The sequence below is a fragment of the Hyperolius riggenbachi genome, chromosome 7, assembly GCF_040937935.1.
Source record: "Hyperolius riggenbachi isolate aHypRig1 chromosome 7, aHypRig1.pri, whole genome shotgun sequence".
NCBI lineage: Eukaryota > Metazoa > Chordata > Amphibia > Anura > Hyperoliidae > Hyperolius > Hyperolius riggenbachi.
The window spans coordinates 85189393-85204519 of record NC_090652.1 but is presented as its reverse complement, the minus strand read 5'-3'; the positions used below and the strand labels follow the sequence as shown (position 1 = coordinate 85204519).

The window sequence follows — 15127 nt, the reverse complement described above, 5'->3', positions numbered from 1 at the left end:
AGCTGTAACAAAGTAATGTTTTCCTTTGAAGATTATCATGATGTTGCTTATCTTTTAGAGCAGAGAGGAAGTTCCGTGTTTAGGTCCGATTTAAAATGTACCTGAGATGGTACACTGGACTTTATTTATACTTCCTTGGGGCTTCCTCCAGCCCCATGAGCACCATAGTGTCCCTCGCGTCCCCTTCACCCCTCCGTTCTTGCGGTAGGCCTCCCGGTAATCCATCCGGCCATGCCCTTCTGCACATGCGGGTCTTGGTCACGCGCACCCACAGCCAGGAGCGTTCTGCACCTGCACAGTAGTACTGTAGTATTGCACAGGCGCAGAGTGCTCCCGGGGACGGGAAGGCAGCAACAACTGACCGGATTACCAGTCGTCATAGTGCCAGAACAGAGGGGCTGAAGAGGACGGCGAGGGAGGCCACGGCACTAATGGGGCTGGAGGAAGCCCCAGGTTAGTATAAATAAAGACCAGTGTACCATCTCAGGGTCACTTTAAGGAAAAAGCTGTGAACTAGTGAAATTCAAAAGAACAAGAAATTTCAGTTGTGTAACTGATTAGTGTAATTTGCCTTCTTAAAACAGAAGGAAACTGGCAATAATTCAGCTATAAATGAACATTTGTGGTTACCCACAATGCACCCTTACTGAATATGCAAATGATCTATTTTCTCCCCTGTAAGCCGGGCAAGCATCCAGAACCGCTGGTGTATAGCAAGCCTATAGCTTTAAATATTACACAGCCACATCAACCCCAGACTTTTGGTCCTCATCAGTACATGGCAGGGATTGATATGGCTGTATGGGATAGAGCTTGGACCAGTATAACAGAGTAACCAAGCAGCTCAGGGGCATTGTGGGTAACCACAAATGTTCATTTATAGCTGAATTATTGCAAGTTTCCTTCTGGGTGGTTTGGGTAACTGAGTAGCAAACTGATTTGCCCAAGAATAGTTACAAAAGGAAAGGCTGGTAATAAGTCCCCAGGTTTTTAGGAGAAGCAAACTTCAGTAGTTCAATGTGGAAAAGCTGTCACAGAAAGTGGAAAAAAAACACTTAACTAGAGAGGAATAAGTAGAGTACTTAAATGAGCGGAGTTCACAATAAACTGCAATGCTAGTAGCAGAGTGAGGCTTGGCATTTTCAGCACTGTGGACAGCTCCCACCATGAAAACGTTGTACAGTTATGAAGGTAAGGAAAAAAAGCAAGATATAAATAAATCCTTTTAGTGTTAACTGAAAAAAAAAGTTTCTTGATGCAAGATTTTTTTTTTCTTCTGCTGGGACGTATCCTTTAAAGAGAACCTGCAGTAAAAATAATGGATGGGGGGGGGGGGGGGCTTTGGAGGGAATTAGGGTTGGCAGGCTCAGGATGATTATCTGATTGGACCTCATGATGCTCCACCTCACTCCTTGGAATGCAGTCATGGCCATGTTTTTGAAGACTGCTGAAGCTCTTTGGGAACCTTCGCCTGGGTTGCTGAGCCCCACCCCCAGCTCAAAAGCCCCCAATTGGGCTTTGATGGGGGTGGTCAGAGCCTAGGCAGTGATTTTGAAAAAACTGGCCATGGTTTCATCTTCGAGGGATGATGTCAGAACAGTTAAAGTGGATCAGAGATGAACATTTACTCATTGCATAATTGTGTTCCTTTCCTATTGTTTATAGAGCATTCCTCAAACCAAATACTTTTTTGTTTTTGTTTTAATACTCTAATTCCCTATGAACTAAATAAGCCAGGCCCACAGGTTTTCAGAGAGCCAAGGCATTTTCAGACAGTGGCAAGGGCTCATGGGAGCTAAGTCTGGGCAGGAGGAGGGGGAGGTATTACTAGCCAGAGATTTCAGAGACAGAGGGGAGGAGGAGGGGGGATTAGGTTTTTTTGCTCAAGATGCAGATAAAGGTGGCCACACATGATACAATAAAATGATCCGATTTTACGGAAATTTGATAAAAACGATCGTATCTCCTGAAAAAATAGAAAGCTTTTTTTTTATTCGACTGAAAAATCCGATCAGATTTCCCGTTTTCTTCGATTTTTATTGATCCGGAATGCCAGATATTTTCCTTCAATCTTTCTAAAGATTGTATTGTGTGTGTTAGATTGTCAATTTATTAATATACACACCCTAGCAATTTTGTCAGAGTTTCCAATCATTTTTTATCATAATTGGGGAAAAATTGAACATACGTGTGGTCATATTTTTGAAATGTTACAATCAGTCAGAAAAATGTATTGCAATTCTTAAATTGAACAGATAGATTCCTAAATTGAACACATGTGAGATGTTTACAAACAACATGGCTGCTGTCATTGTATCACAGGAATAATCAATCATATTCTATTAAAGTTGTTTGCAGCTAGATTTGCTGTGTAAACTATCTAAACTTTCGGTAACATATATAGACAAGTTACTTGTTATAGTTAGTTTTTCATCTCGGATCCGCTTTAAGTATTTAACCCTAACATCCCACAATCCTCCATCATTTTTACAGAAGGTACTCTTTAAGTACTGCTTTAGCCCGTCGACCAGCAGACACTCTGTATTTCCCCTGCAGAACAGTCTACTGTCAGATAGGATAGCAGCTGATTCGTTAAAAAGCGAACAGCTGATCTATTCCACAAACGGTAGTTCAGTACTACTACTGCGCACCAGGACCCTCGCCTGCGGGCATGGCGTTTGCTTTGGCTACTGCCTCCGCTTACACAACTTTACTAAACCTATTTGGTTGGTGGCATTGACTGTGTTTCCCGTTGGGTATTCGCACCCTCAGACAGCACCGAATAGATCAGCACGTTTTGTGAGGAATCAGTTGCTATCCTATCTGACACTATAATATTTGAGTTGGTGCTGGTCGATGGCCTTATACAGTATGCAAGTACGCTGGATTGTTATGGCAATAAACCTCTTTCTGCCTCTCTGCTGACTTACTGAACTCAGCAGTTCTGTTCCACAAATTGCTACACTTAACAGCCAGATCAGTTGATAGTGTCTGTGTGGATTTCCCCCAGGCACTCCAGTTTCCTCCCACATTCCAAAACTATACAGATAAGTAAATTGTCTTGTCCCTAAATTGGATCTAGACTATGAAACATACACTATACAACACATACATAGACATATGACTATGGTTGTGATTTGATTGTCCCCTGACTGTCCCTCAGGGGACAATTAAAGTGAACCTGAGCTCGGGTTCAAAACAAGCTTTTACCCTGCAGAGAGGAAGCCTAAGGATCCTATTGAGGCTTCCCTCTCTTGTCCGCTTCCCCCCGTTTCAGAGCAGGGCCCCCCCTCCGAATCGGGGCCGCGCAGCTTCACTTCTGTAGTAATGGCCGCACTGTAGCCTCGCGAGTCTGCCCCCTTAAGTGCACTAGCACGGAGCCGGCGGCTGTGACTTACTGCGCATGCACGGCTCAGTAGCCTAGAGCTCTGCCATGTACACCAAAGAGGAGCTGTGCGACCCCAATCTGATTAGCGACAATGCATTTTGGCTAATCTTCCGGGGGCCACGCTCAGCGATGGAGGGCATTACAATAGAAAGGGGAGCCTCAATAGGATCCCGAGGTCTCCCTCTTGTTAGGTATCTGATTTTGTGTACCCGAGCTTCGGCTCGCGTACACTTTAAGTGACAAGACAATACACTCTGCAATAGATGTCAGCGATATATAAATACTAAATAATAATAATAGTGTCTATTGATTCCTTATGTTTAGGATAAGAGATCTTTACCACATGGGCTGCCTGTTCTAGGTGACCCTTGTGGTGCAGATAGATAACAGGACATCCTACACAAGTGAGACAAGAGTTAAACCCCTCACAGCCTTCTGACGTGTATTATACAATTGCAAATTTGTGACTTATATACTCTGACCTCCCTAGTGAGTTCCTTTTAAGATAAGTCAGAGCCTGTCTACAAGACTGCACAATGACTTCCACTTATTCCTCAACGGTGCACACTAGTATCAATAATACCACCTAACATAGCAATGAAGGTCATTGCTTATGTTATTGACATCTAGTGTCACAGCACCACCTACTGTTCACAAGCAATTCCTACAATAACAATCTATACTATCTCAGCTGGCAGAGAAATGTAAACATAAAGGCCAACCACAATTAATGTAACACTTCCTAATCCCAATCACTCACAATTACTATCCGGCTGTTGCATTAAAAATGCTCCAAGTAGAATGTAAGCTCTTTTGGCAGGGTAAACATCTCATCTTCTGTCATCTCAAGTAAATATTCCAAAATCTTTATCTACAATGCATTGGTGACACTGTTGTTATTTTTATTATTATTATTGACCTGTGATTGAAGAGGAACTCAGAATTAAATGTCATCCCAGTAAGTGGCTGATACCCCTTTTCCCATGATAAAAAAAATGTTGTTTTTTCTACAATAGATCATCAGGGAGTCTGTATGGGTGGTATTGAGTGTTGCTTCCAACTACCGAGCAGGCAGCATCTACCAGCATCTACCTATATATATATACACACACAAACACACACAAGGTATAAGCCAAGGTAAGGTATGAGCAGCACGAACCATATTATATGCAATACTATGCAGAGCATGCACGCAGCACTGGAGATCCCCAGTCTCCATAAGAAATATATAAATACAGAGGGGCTGCAGCACACAACAGGAAAACAGTGACAGGGGCTCTTGGTTACGCTTTAAGCTCACCAACTGCGCCAAAGTGTCCCCAATCTGGTGAGTCCTACTCTAACCAGCTAAAATGCTAGTTTTTATTAGCGTTCTAGTGGGAACTAATCCAAAAGCCCAATGGCCAACTAAATGGGAAAAAGGAAATTAAAAAGGTGAAGGTGAGGTGGTTTTAATTTCCTTTTTCCCATTTAGTTGACCATTGGGCTTTAGTTGACTATTGGAAATCTGTTCCTAGTGTGTGGCACACATCAGATAGATTCCTGTCAGATTCGACTTGCAGGTATCTGACAGAAATCTATCTGGTGGTCGAATCTGCTGCAAATCTATAAGTGTATGGCCACCTTAAGTGGCAGCATGCCTCCTGCCTGGGATGCAGTTCCTACCTCTCCCTCAGTCAGAGGAGGTTGCCACAATGATGGTCACATCTACCACTTTGCAGGTAAAAGGGACTTTTTTTTATTTTAACGGTAATGGCTAATCAATCTAATATGTGCGGAGTTTGTGGGCTTAATTATCATTGGTCACTTGTACAGTGGGATGCGAAAGTTTGGGCAACGTTGTTAATCGTCATGATTTTCCTGTATAAATCGTTGGTTGTTACAATAAAAAATATCAGTTAAATATATCATATAGGAGACACACACAGTGATATTTGAGAAGTGAAATGAAATTTATTGGATTTACAGAAAGTGTGCAATAATTGTTTAAACACAATTAGGCAGGTGCATAAATTTAGGGACCACAAAAAGTAAATAAATTCAATATTTAGTAGATCCTCCTTTTTCAGAAATTACAGCCTCTAAACGCTTCCTGTAGGTTCCAATAAGAGTCTGGATTCTGGTTGAAGGTATGTTTGACCATTCCTCTTTACAAAACCTCTCTAGTTCATTCAGGTTTGATGGCTTCCGAGCATGGACAGCTCTTTTTAACTCACACCACAGATTTTCAATTATATTCAGGTCTGGGGACTGAGATGGCCATTCCAGAACGTTGTATTCGTTCCTCTGCATGAATGTCTTAGTGGATTTTGAGCAGTGTTTAGGGTCGTTGTCCTGTTGAACGATTCAGCCCCGGCGCAGCTTCAGCTTTGTCACTGATTCCTGGACATTGGTCTTCAGAAACTACTGAGGGGAATCTATGTGTTCCTCAACTTTGACAAGATTCCCAGTCCCTGCACTGGCCACACAGCCCCACAGCATGCTGGAACCACCACCATATTTTACTGTAAGTAGCAGGTGTTTTTCTTGGAATGCTGTTTTGTTTTTCCTCCATGCATAACGCCCCTTGTTATGCCCAAATAACTCAATTTTAGTTTCATCAGTCCACAGAACCTTATTCCAAAATGAAGCTGGCTTATCCAAATGTGCTTTAGCATACCTCAAACTGCTCTGTTTGTGCTGTGGGCGGAGAAAAGGCTTCCTCTGCATCACTCTCACATACAGCATCTCCTTGTGTAAAGTGTGCTGAATGTTTGAACGATGCACAGTGACTCCATCTGCGGCAAGATAATGTTGTAGGTCATTGGTGCTGGTCTGTGGGCTGACTCTGCCTGTTCTCACTATTTGTCACTTCTGTCTATCTGAGATTTTTCTTGGTCTGCCACTTCAAGCCTTAACTTGAACTAAGCCTGTGGTCTACCATTTCCTCAATATGTTCCTAACTGTGGAAACAGACAGCTGAAATATTTGAGACAGCTTTCTGAATCCTTCCCCTAAACCATGATGGTGAACAATCTTTGTCTTCGGGTCATTTGAGAGTTGTTTTGAGACCCCAATGTTGCTACTCTTCCGAAAAAATTAAAAGTGGAGGGAAACTTTCAATTGACCCCCTTAAATACTCTTTCTCATAATTGGATTCACCTGTGTATGTAGATCAGGGGTCACTGAGCTTACCAAGCCAATTTGAGTTCCAATAATTAGTTCTAACGGTTTTGGAATCAATAAAATGACATTTATGCACCTGCCTAATTTTGTTTAAACAATGATTGCGCACTTTCTGTAAATCCAATAAACTTAATTTCACTTCTCAAATATCACTGTGTGTGTCTCCTATATAATATACAGTATTTAACTGACAATTTTTGTCATAACAACCAACAATTTATACAGGATAATCATGACGACTAACAAGGTTGCCCAAAAGTTTGCACCTCACTGTATAAGTTGAGGACTCCAACAGTAAGAGATCCCCACTCTCAAACATACAGCTCTTGTCCTTAACCTCCCTGGCGCTCAATTTCTTAGGATTTCTGTGCAAAAAGTGATCCAATTAATATTCATAACTTTTTTCCCCTGTAACTTGCCAAAATGTGTCAAGCAAGGGTCTAGTATATAGTGCAGGAGAGTATTAACGTGTATGCATGTCAATACTGTTCACAGCATGTTTTGTATTGACGTGTATAACTGTCAATACCGCTAGGGAGGAGGACAACTGAAGTGAGGGATATGGAAGGTGCCATATTTATTTCCTTTTAAACAATACCAGTTGCCTGGCAGCCCTGCTGATCTATCTGGCTGCAGTAGTGTCTGAAGTACACCAGTAATGATACATACACTACATGATACATACATAGACACATGACTATGGTAGGGATTAGATTGTGAGCCCCTCTGAGGGGCAGTTAAGTGACATGACTATATGCTCTTTACAGCGCTGCGGAAGATGTTGGCGCAATATAAATAATAAAGAATAAAATTAATAATATCCTGAATAATTTACTACTACTCTATGGGCCTGATTCACAAAGCGGTGCTAACAGTTAGCACCCTGGTGAAAAGCCCTTTATCACGCCTAAACTCAGTTTAGGCATGATAAGTTTAGGTGTGATGAGTTTAGGTGTGATAAGTTTAGGCATGATAAGTTTAGGTGTGATAAGTTTAGGCATGATAAGTTTAAGCACCAACTGCATTAGCACCGCAGTGCACAGCTTATCAAAAGTTTTGCGCTAGCAAAGTCTGGTGCACTTTGCATAGAGTTTAATGGCGCTGCTTTGCGTGCAGGACTTTGCACGCTATCTACACTTATCTAAACTTAGCATGCCTAAACTTATCACACCTAAACTTATCATGCCTAAACTTATCACACCTAAACTGGCTTTTCACCAGTGTGGTGCAATGATTATCACGCCTAAAGTCTCTAACTGGGTTAGCACCGCTTTGTGAATCGAGCCCTATATGTCACTAAAACGTGCCACTGGTTCTGTTTCAGATCTCAGGAATGTAAGTTCAGTATTTAAATTTCATTTAAGAAGTGGGAAAGTTATAATGACCATCTGATTCATACAGCTGTCTGTGTCTGTAATTGGGACCTCCATGCATCTCTAGGGTCATTATTGTGCACACTGGTGGTCCCAGGAACAGTAAACCAGGGACAACAATAAACGTCTGATAGAAATTTCTCTGCACACTACAATAAGATAATTTCTTTATTGGAGAAATGGACCACTCACAAGGCAACCTAGACAGGTACCTAGGGCCTAGGATATGTCTAGGGGGCCAGCTGCCATCTCATGCTACCACCTCACTACCAGGAGGCAAGCAGGGAAGTCAAAGCTGCTATCTTGTCTAGGGCCTTATGTCACCTTAACACATCTTTGGATTTACCCCTTTCCAATCAGGGTAAGAATTTAGGAAAATTCACCCTTTATTATTAAACTCACCCTCAGCAGAGCAGACACACCTGGATAGAGTATACTGTGCATAAGCCAGTGTCTATCAGTAAACAGAAAAAGATGTATAGAAAGTAATAAAAGAAAGAAAATGATGGTACATGACAAGACAGCTTATGACTGAAGCTTTGTTGACTATTTTGAGACTTGTTGCTACACAACAGCTGCATAGCAACCAGTTCCTTAAGGCTGGTTTAAGAGGTTAACTATAATAGATGCGGAAGCAATTATATTGATGGTTCTTTTTAGAATTGGTGCATCTCCCGCCAGCCCCAGCCTCACTGAAACCACACAGATCCATCAGCAGGGGAAACGCAACCACAGAGCTGTAATTACTGCAAGAAAGGCTTCCAGACAAAGAGGCAGGATTTAGATACTCAAAGGATAGGAAGCGCAAAGGGTCACAGGCATCACCCAAAACTCTTGTTCCAAGCATTGGTCGATGCTGCTGTTCTGAGACTCTAGCTCTTGTCTTAAATATTTGTGATGAGGGGCTCTATTAGCCCGTTAGCAACCAATTTATTTAAAAGACTTGCAAGTGCTCCAATTTATTTTAGAACATTTTTTTTTAATTTCTTATTTGTTACATTTCCTTGGTACTAATTAGTACTGCTGTAATGTGTATTTATAGCCACATATCACTAGGAGGTAGTGTGAGACAATAGCAGAGGACTTCTGATTTCACTTTCTATATCCTCTGCTAGGAGAGAGACATCAAAGCATTCCAAGGATTTACAGCTCAACCAGTTCTGCCGGCTGTGGAGCAGTGCACGATCCCAAACGAGATAATGCCTTTGAAGTTGCTAAAAGGTTAATAAAATGTAAACAGAAGGAGATTTATTTCTGGTACATGTTGATTAATTAAAACAAACAATAAAAAGCCACTATGGATCATAACAAGGGTAGTCCCTGGGTTAGTTGTGGTTTGGCACCTTAGCTCATCCTAGTGACACTAAACCCTTCCATAATAAACCAGGTCATTTGGGGCCAAGAGTTTGGACACCAGCACACAGCTGCAGACGGGCCTGTGATTGGAGAAGGTAGGATTGGACAACTGGGCCTACTGATGAGGATTTTGCTAGAAGGATGTAGGATTATGCACAGGGAGCCAACAATAAGACGGCATGAAAGATGAGTATCAGCTAGAGTTATTATATCAGTGCACTTCAGGCATTGATAGGGAGGGTTAGACTAAAAGTGGTCATTAACAATCCAATTTCCCGTATGATTGACCGTTCAATTGATTGGAAATGGTCATTTGGACCCACTAACAAATGTGAAAATGATAAGAAATTCAATTAGACTAAAAGAATCGTTTCCTTATTTAGCTGGGCACCTCACAAATTAGGAAAAAAAAAGTAATTTGGCCTCCGGCAAGAGCTAGTACCCAAATTAGGTGTCCCCTCAAGTTGCTATAGCACCGAGGGGTAATAGTAATCAGTGTGGGCCAATTGAACCCTGCAGGTGCAGGGGGAGCCATTTTTTGGCCCACGCTGAGAATAAATATACCCGTGCCGCCCTGTTGTCCCTCCTCCCCCTTCCATAGCAACTGCCCTGTTGTCCCTCCTCTCTCCGTAGCAACTGTCCTGTTGTCCCTTCTCCTCCCTCTATAGCAACAGAATACATTGCTAGCCTATTGGCTAGCGAAATGTTAGTACAGAACTCAGCCTGGAGCCTCAGTACTCATTCGTCTGTATGCATCTAAAGACTCAAACTACAGTGATTCTCTGCTCTGTAACTGGATTAAATTACATTTTCCATGTTTACCTTGCGTTCCTATTTAACATATGCACTGTAGACGACACTGAAATCAACAGAATATAAAAAAATGTTGATGACCTACTTTCCCATCTTCCTCCCTTGCAGCGCATCAAGCTCTCCTCAAATCTATAGAACTACTTGCAAATAAGAGTTGTTCTTCACAACACTTCTTATTATGTGAATATCCTAACCAGCCCTGAGAGAGAGACAACATAATGGGGGAGGAATTGTAGTACAGTAACGGTGTCCATGCATCAGACGATGTATGGGCAAATCAACCAAGAGCCAGATCTCTCTCGGATCGAATCTTATTTGGAGAGAGATCTGTTGCCTGCCCCATACACCACGGGCCGATTCCCGATCAATTTCAGCATGAAATCTCTGGGGAATCGGCCTTGTGACGCCGCATCTGCAACCTCGCCGCTGTCCCCCTAATGTAAACATGCCCCCTGATGTCCCATGCAATTATACTTTAGCTGTCGGTGTCTGCCACTGACTCTGTCTCCTCACTGCCTCCGATACACACACCCCACCTGGTTGCTGGCGTGGCGTGGGCACGTGTGTGACGTTACACACATGCCCACGTATACCAATGGCAGAAAAGATGGCCAATGAGGTTGGGAGGACACCTGTGCACACATGAGAATTCCAATCGAAACAATCTCAATTACTGTATTTCATGTAACAAAGACTTCAGGTGTGCACATACCTCGGCCCTCCTGAGGAAGTTGATCTACATCTCCTGAGACTTCATGTAAGCTTTTAGGATGTAGATCTATGACCTCAGCAATTAATGAGAATAGACCCTTTCAATGCCCTTTACCCCATATGATCAATAAAGGCTTGGTTCACATTAGCTTTTACAAACGGAACCGGCCGTACGGTGAACGGACAAAAAAAAATGCAGCACGACCCAATTTTCCGGACCGTTTTGCTCGGCGGAACGGAAACGGAAGGTTTTGCAGCACAATAGGAACCTATGGAAAACAGACGTTTTAAAGCACACTGGCTGTAAAAACTGACCGTTTTCCAGGATCCAGATGGCCAGATCCATATGGCCGGCTTCGCAATAAAACACAGATGTGAACCGGGCCAAAGTTTTAATCAAGAAGTTCCCGCGATCCCTGATCACGTGTGCAGAGCTGGCAAACAGAAGTGATGCTAGGTAAGTAGTATCTCACCTCTCTTCTCCATGCCAATGACAACTATGGCTTTCCTGTGCCACATACTGCACCCGGCTGAGACCCAATACGGAAGCCAAAGGAGGGTAACTGCAATGTAGGCACTGGAGCACTGCAGTTGTCAATGGCACAGGGAGCAGTGAGATGCTGCTTACTAACCATGATCCTAATGCAGAGGTGCCGAGGTACTGCCTCTGTCTGTGAAGTATGAGGTCATGAGTTTGAATCCCAGGTCAGAAAAAAATAATAATAGGATGCCATTATAAGCAGCTCTGTATAAAGGCCATTACAAGGAAGCACCACATAAGGCCCCCTGAATAGGGAGCACTATAGATGGGACAAGGTGTGAATGGCTTCTATTTATAAACACGTCAGTTTGTCTCCTGGGGCTGAGGTGACAGTTGAATAGCAGTTTACATTTGAGCACTATTAGCGGTGAAATAGCATTTCACTTGCTAGTTTATTGCAGTGTGACTGTCTGTGTGAATGCTGTATGAAACAGGATCCTGGACATTTCTGTGATTTGTATTTATTGCACAAACTGTATTTGTATATTTGTATATTAAACACCTATTTTTTAGTTTACTTGGTCTGAAAAGTACCTTGAGTGCACCTTAGTTATTATTACACAGTTTAGATTTCTGGTGGTTTGGGGATACCATCCTTTCTAAGGTTGCAGCTGCCTCCAATAATCACGCCTATCAAAAATCACTATCCATAGGCGCGAGTACCTATTTTTGATAGCTCTGTATAAAGGCCACTACAAGGAAGCACCACATAAGGCCCCCTGAATAGGGAGCACTATAGATGGGACAAGGTGCACTACATATGAGGTACTATATTTTCAAAGAAATATTATGTGGAGCAGTAGGTAGAGGGCACTGTAAAAAGCAACACTATCTATGCAGGCAGCATAACATTAAAGAAGGGGGGCACTATGTATGGAATACACTATGGCACTATAATGTGGGAATTTATAAGGCTCGGTTCCCACTTGTGCCGGACCAACAAGAGCGGACAGTGTAACGTCTCCTCCGATGGTCCGGTTGCAGATGCACTACTCCATAGGCTATATGGGGGAACGCATCCACCTGGCTGGGATTATCGCGGACTGCACAGAAGTACAGTTCATACAGGCACAGATCCCGCGGATCCATTACAGCTGACAAGTGTGAATGGCTTCTATTTATAAAATAGTAGCCGTTCACTCAATGGGCCTGTTTCACTAAACCGTGCTAACTCATAGCACGGCCGCGCTAGCGTTTTTGAGCGCATTTTCATACACAATCACGAATTTTCATGTGCAATCGCGTGTGCAAATTCGCGATTGCACGTGAAAATGCGCGCAAAATGCTAGCACGGCCCTGCTATGAGTTAGCAAGGTTTAATGAATCAAACCCAATGAGTGGAAAAGGGACAAAAATGTCCGTTCTCAGTCCTAGTGGGAACAGAGCTTAATGGAATAATATAGAGAGGGTACTAAAAGGGTGAGACATGGAATAGTGGCACCATCACAGTTGGGGTACAAAGTGATGGGCGTTATTGTAATGAAAATACTACTTAGCCAAAACCATATCCATATATATATACACACACACACACACACACACCACACATACACACACCACACACATAAACACACACACACACCACACACACACACCACACCACACACCACACACACACCACACCACACACACACCACACCACACACACACACACACACACACACACACACACACACACACACACCACACACATACACACACACACACACACACACACGCACACACACCACACACACACACCACACACACACACACACACCACACATACACACACCACACACATACACACACACACACACACACACACACACACACACACACCACACCACACACACACACACACACACACACACACCACACACACACCACACACACACACACGCACACGCACACACGCACACACACACACCACACACACACACACACACGCACACACACCACACACACACACCACACACACCACACATACACACACCACACACACACACACACACACACACCACACACACACACACACACACACCACACACACACACGCGCGCACACACACCACACACATACACACACACACCACACACACACCACACACACACACACACACTCACACACACACCATATTTGTTTCTTATTTTGTTCAGCACCACTGAATATGTTGGCACTTTATAAATCAATCATAATAAGTGAAAACTGAGTCATACCGCATTTTCCCTTTAGAACGAAAATACAATAAGAAAACATTTTGGGTAAGAAAAAAAAGTGCCCAAAGAAAGTTCAGGCAGAAAAGAAAAAAAAAAATATACATAAAAACAACGCCTAGTCGTGAAGTGGTTCAGCCCTTGAAGACGTCTAAGGATTTTGTAACTGAAAATTATTATTTGGATGACAGTGTGATTGTCCCTACGGGCATCCCCCATCCTCTGTAGCTAATACTGCTTTGGCAAACAGCAACTGGATTTATTTTTTCCCAGCTTATTACTATTGTATTCACTCACAGCAGGAGTGCCACCGCTAATGCTCATCCTCCCCTTTCTATAGGATAAAACATTCCGCCGATAGGATGAGCTGTGTGCTCATGTCTGTAAGCATTTGCTAAAACACTGTCATGAATGATTGCTTCAGGCCCCTTGCACACCTACACACTGCTTCTCACCGCATTATGCTTCCCTGCCGCATGGGGCATGCAAGATTATGGAGACTTGCACGCTTCACGCAATGCAACATGGTGCGCCATCATACGTAGGCTGATTACTGCGGTGCTTGCACTCAGCGAACCACCCAGTGAAAGCCTAATTTGTGGCAAAAAAATAACACATAGATAATTTTGTTGTGATAAGTAGTGATAAAGTTATTGGTGAATTAATGGAAGGATCGCTGTAATGTAAAAAAATGTTCTGGTCCATTATGGGAACACAACCTGTAGTGGTCAAGTGGTTCATCATGGCATGGATAGTAGGGGTAATTGTATCCCCTTTATCTTGTGCCGGAAATCTTCTACTGACTATGAGCCACTAAAGATATAATATATGAGATCAATTATTACCGTGATTTCCCTAAACTAAGACATCCCCCGAAAATAAGACCTAGCTTATATTTCAAGCATGCTTGAAATATAAGCCTTCCCCCGAAAATAAGACCTAGCTGTAGGAAGCTTTTTGTGTATGGGGAGCAGGGGCGTAACAATAGAGGCTGCCAGCCATGCTGCTGAAGGGGGGCCCAGGTCCCCTCCAGGGCCCGCTCAGGGCCGTTTTGGGGGTCAGGAGGGGTCGCAGCATGAGGGGAGAGCATTGGGCATCCGTGGGGAGGGGGGGGGACAGTTCCTCCCTCCCTCACCTCGGGCACTCCTCTCAGCGCTCCCCCTCCAGCATCAATCACAGTGGCAGCAGCGGCAGGCAGCAACACATACCTCCATCCACTGCCGGAGGTTCCACTCTCTAAGTGTCTGACGCTACTTCCTGGTTAAACAGGAAGTAGTGTGAGGCACTTAGAGATCGGACCTCAGCTTCAATACTATGCCAGTATGCCAGTCACCGGAGAAGTTACAAGGAACGGAGGGGGACGCAGCCAAAAGGGAGATGCGGTAAGAGACCACACACCTCCCCATACACTAAAAGAGTCTACCCCTCTCCTGAGAGTAAGCCCTTCTTCCCAAAAAAATAAGCACTAGCACATATTTCCCTCAAAAAATAATATAAGACAGTGTCTTATATTCGGGGAAAGACGGTATTAATATTGATTTATAAAGTTCCAACCTATTCTGTAGCGCTGTACTGAGAAAAAAAT

At 43.3% G+C, this 15127-nt stretch overlaps 1 protein-coding gene across 1 annotated transcript in view; it reads right to left on the bottom strand.

Annotated features, from left to right (window-relative positions):
- Positions 1 to 15127, bottom strand: part of SBK1 (SH3 domain binding kinase 1) — a 163568-nt gene that overhangs the window by 127558 nt on the left and 20883 nt on the right. The window lies entirely within an intron of this gene.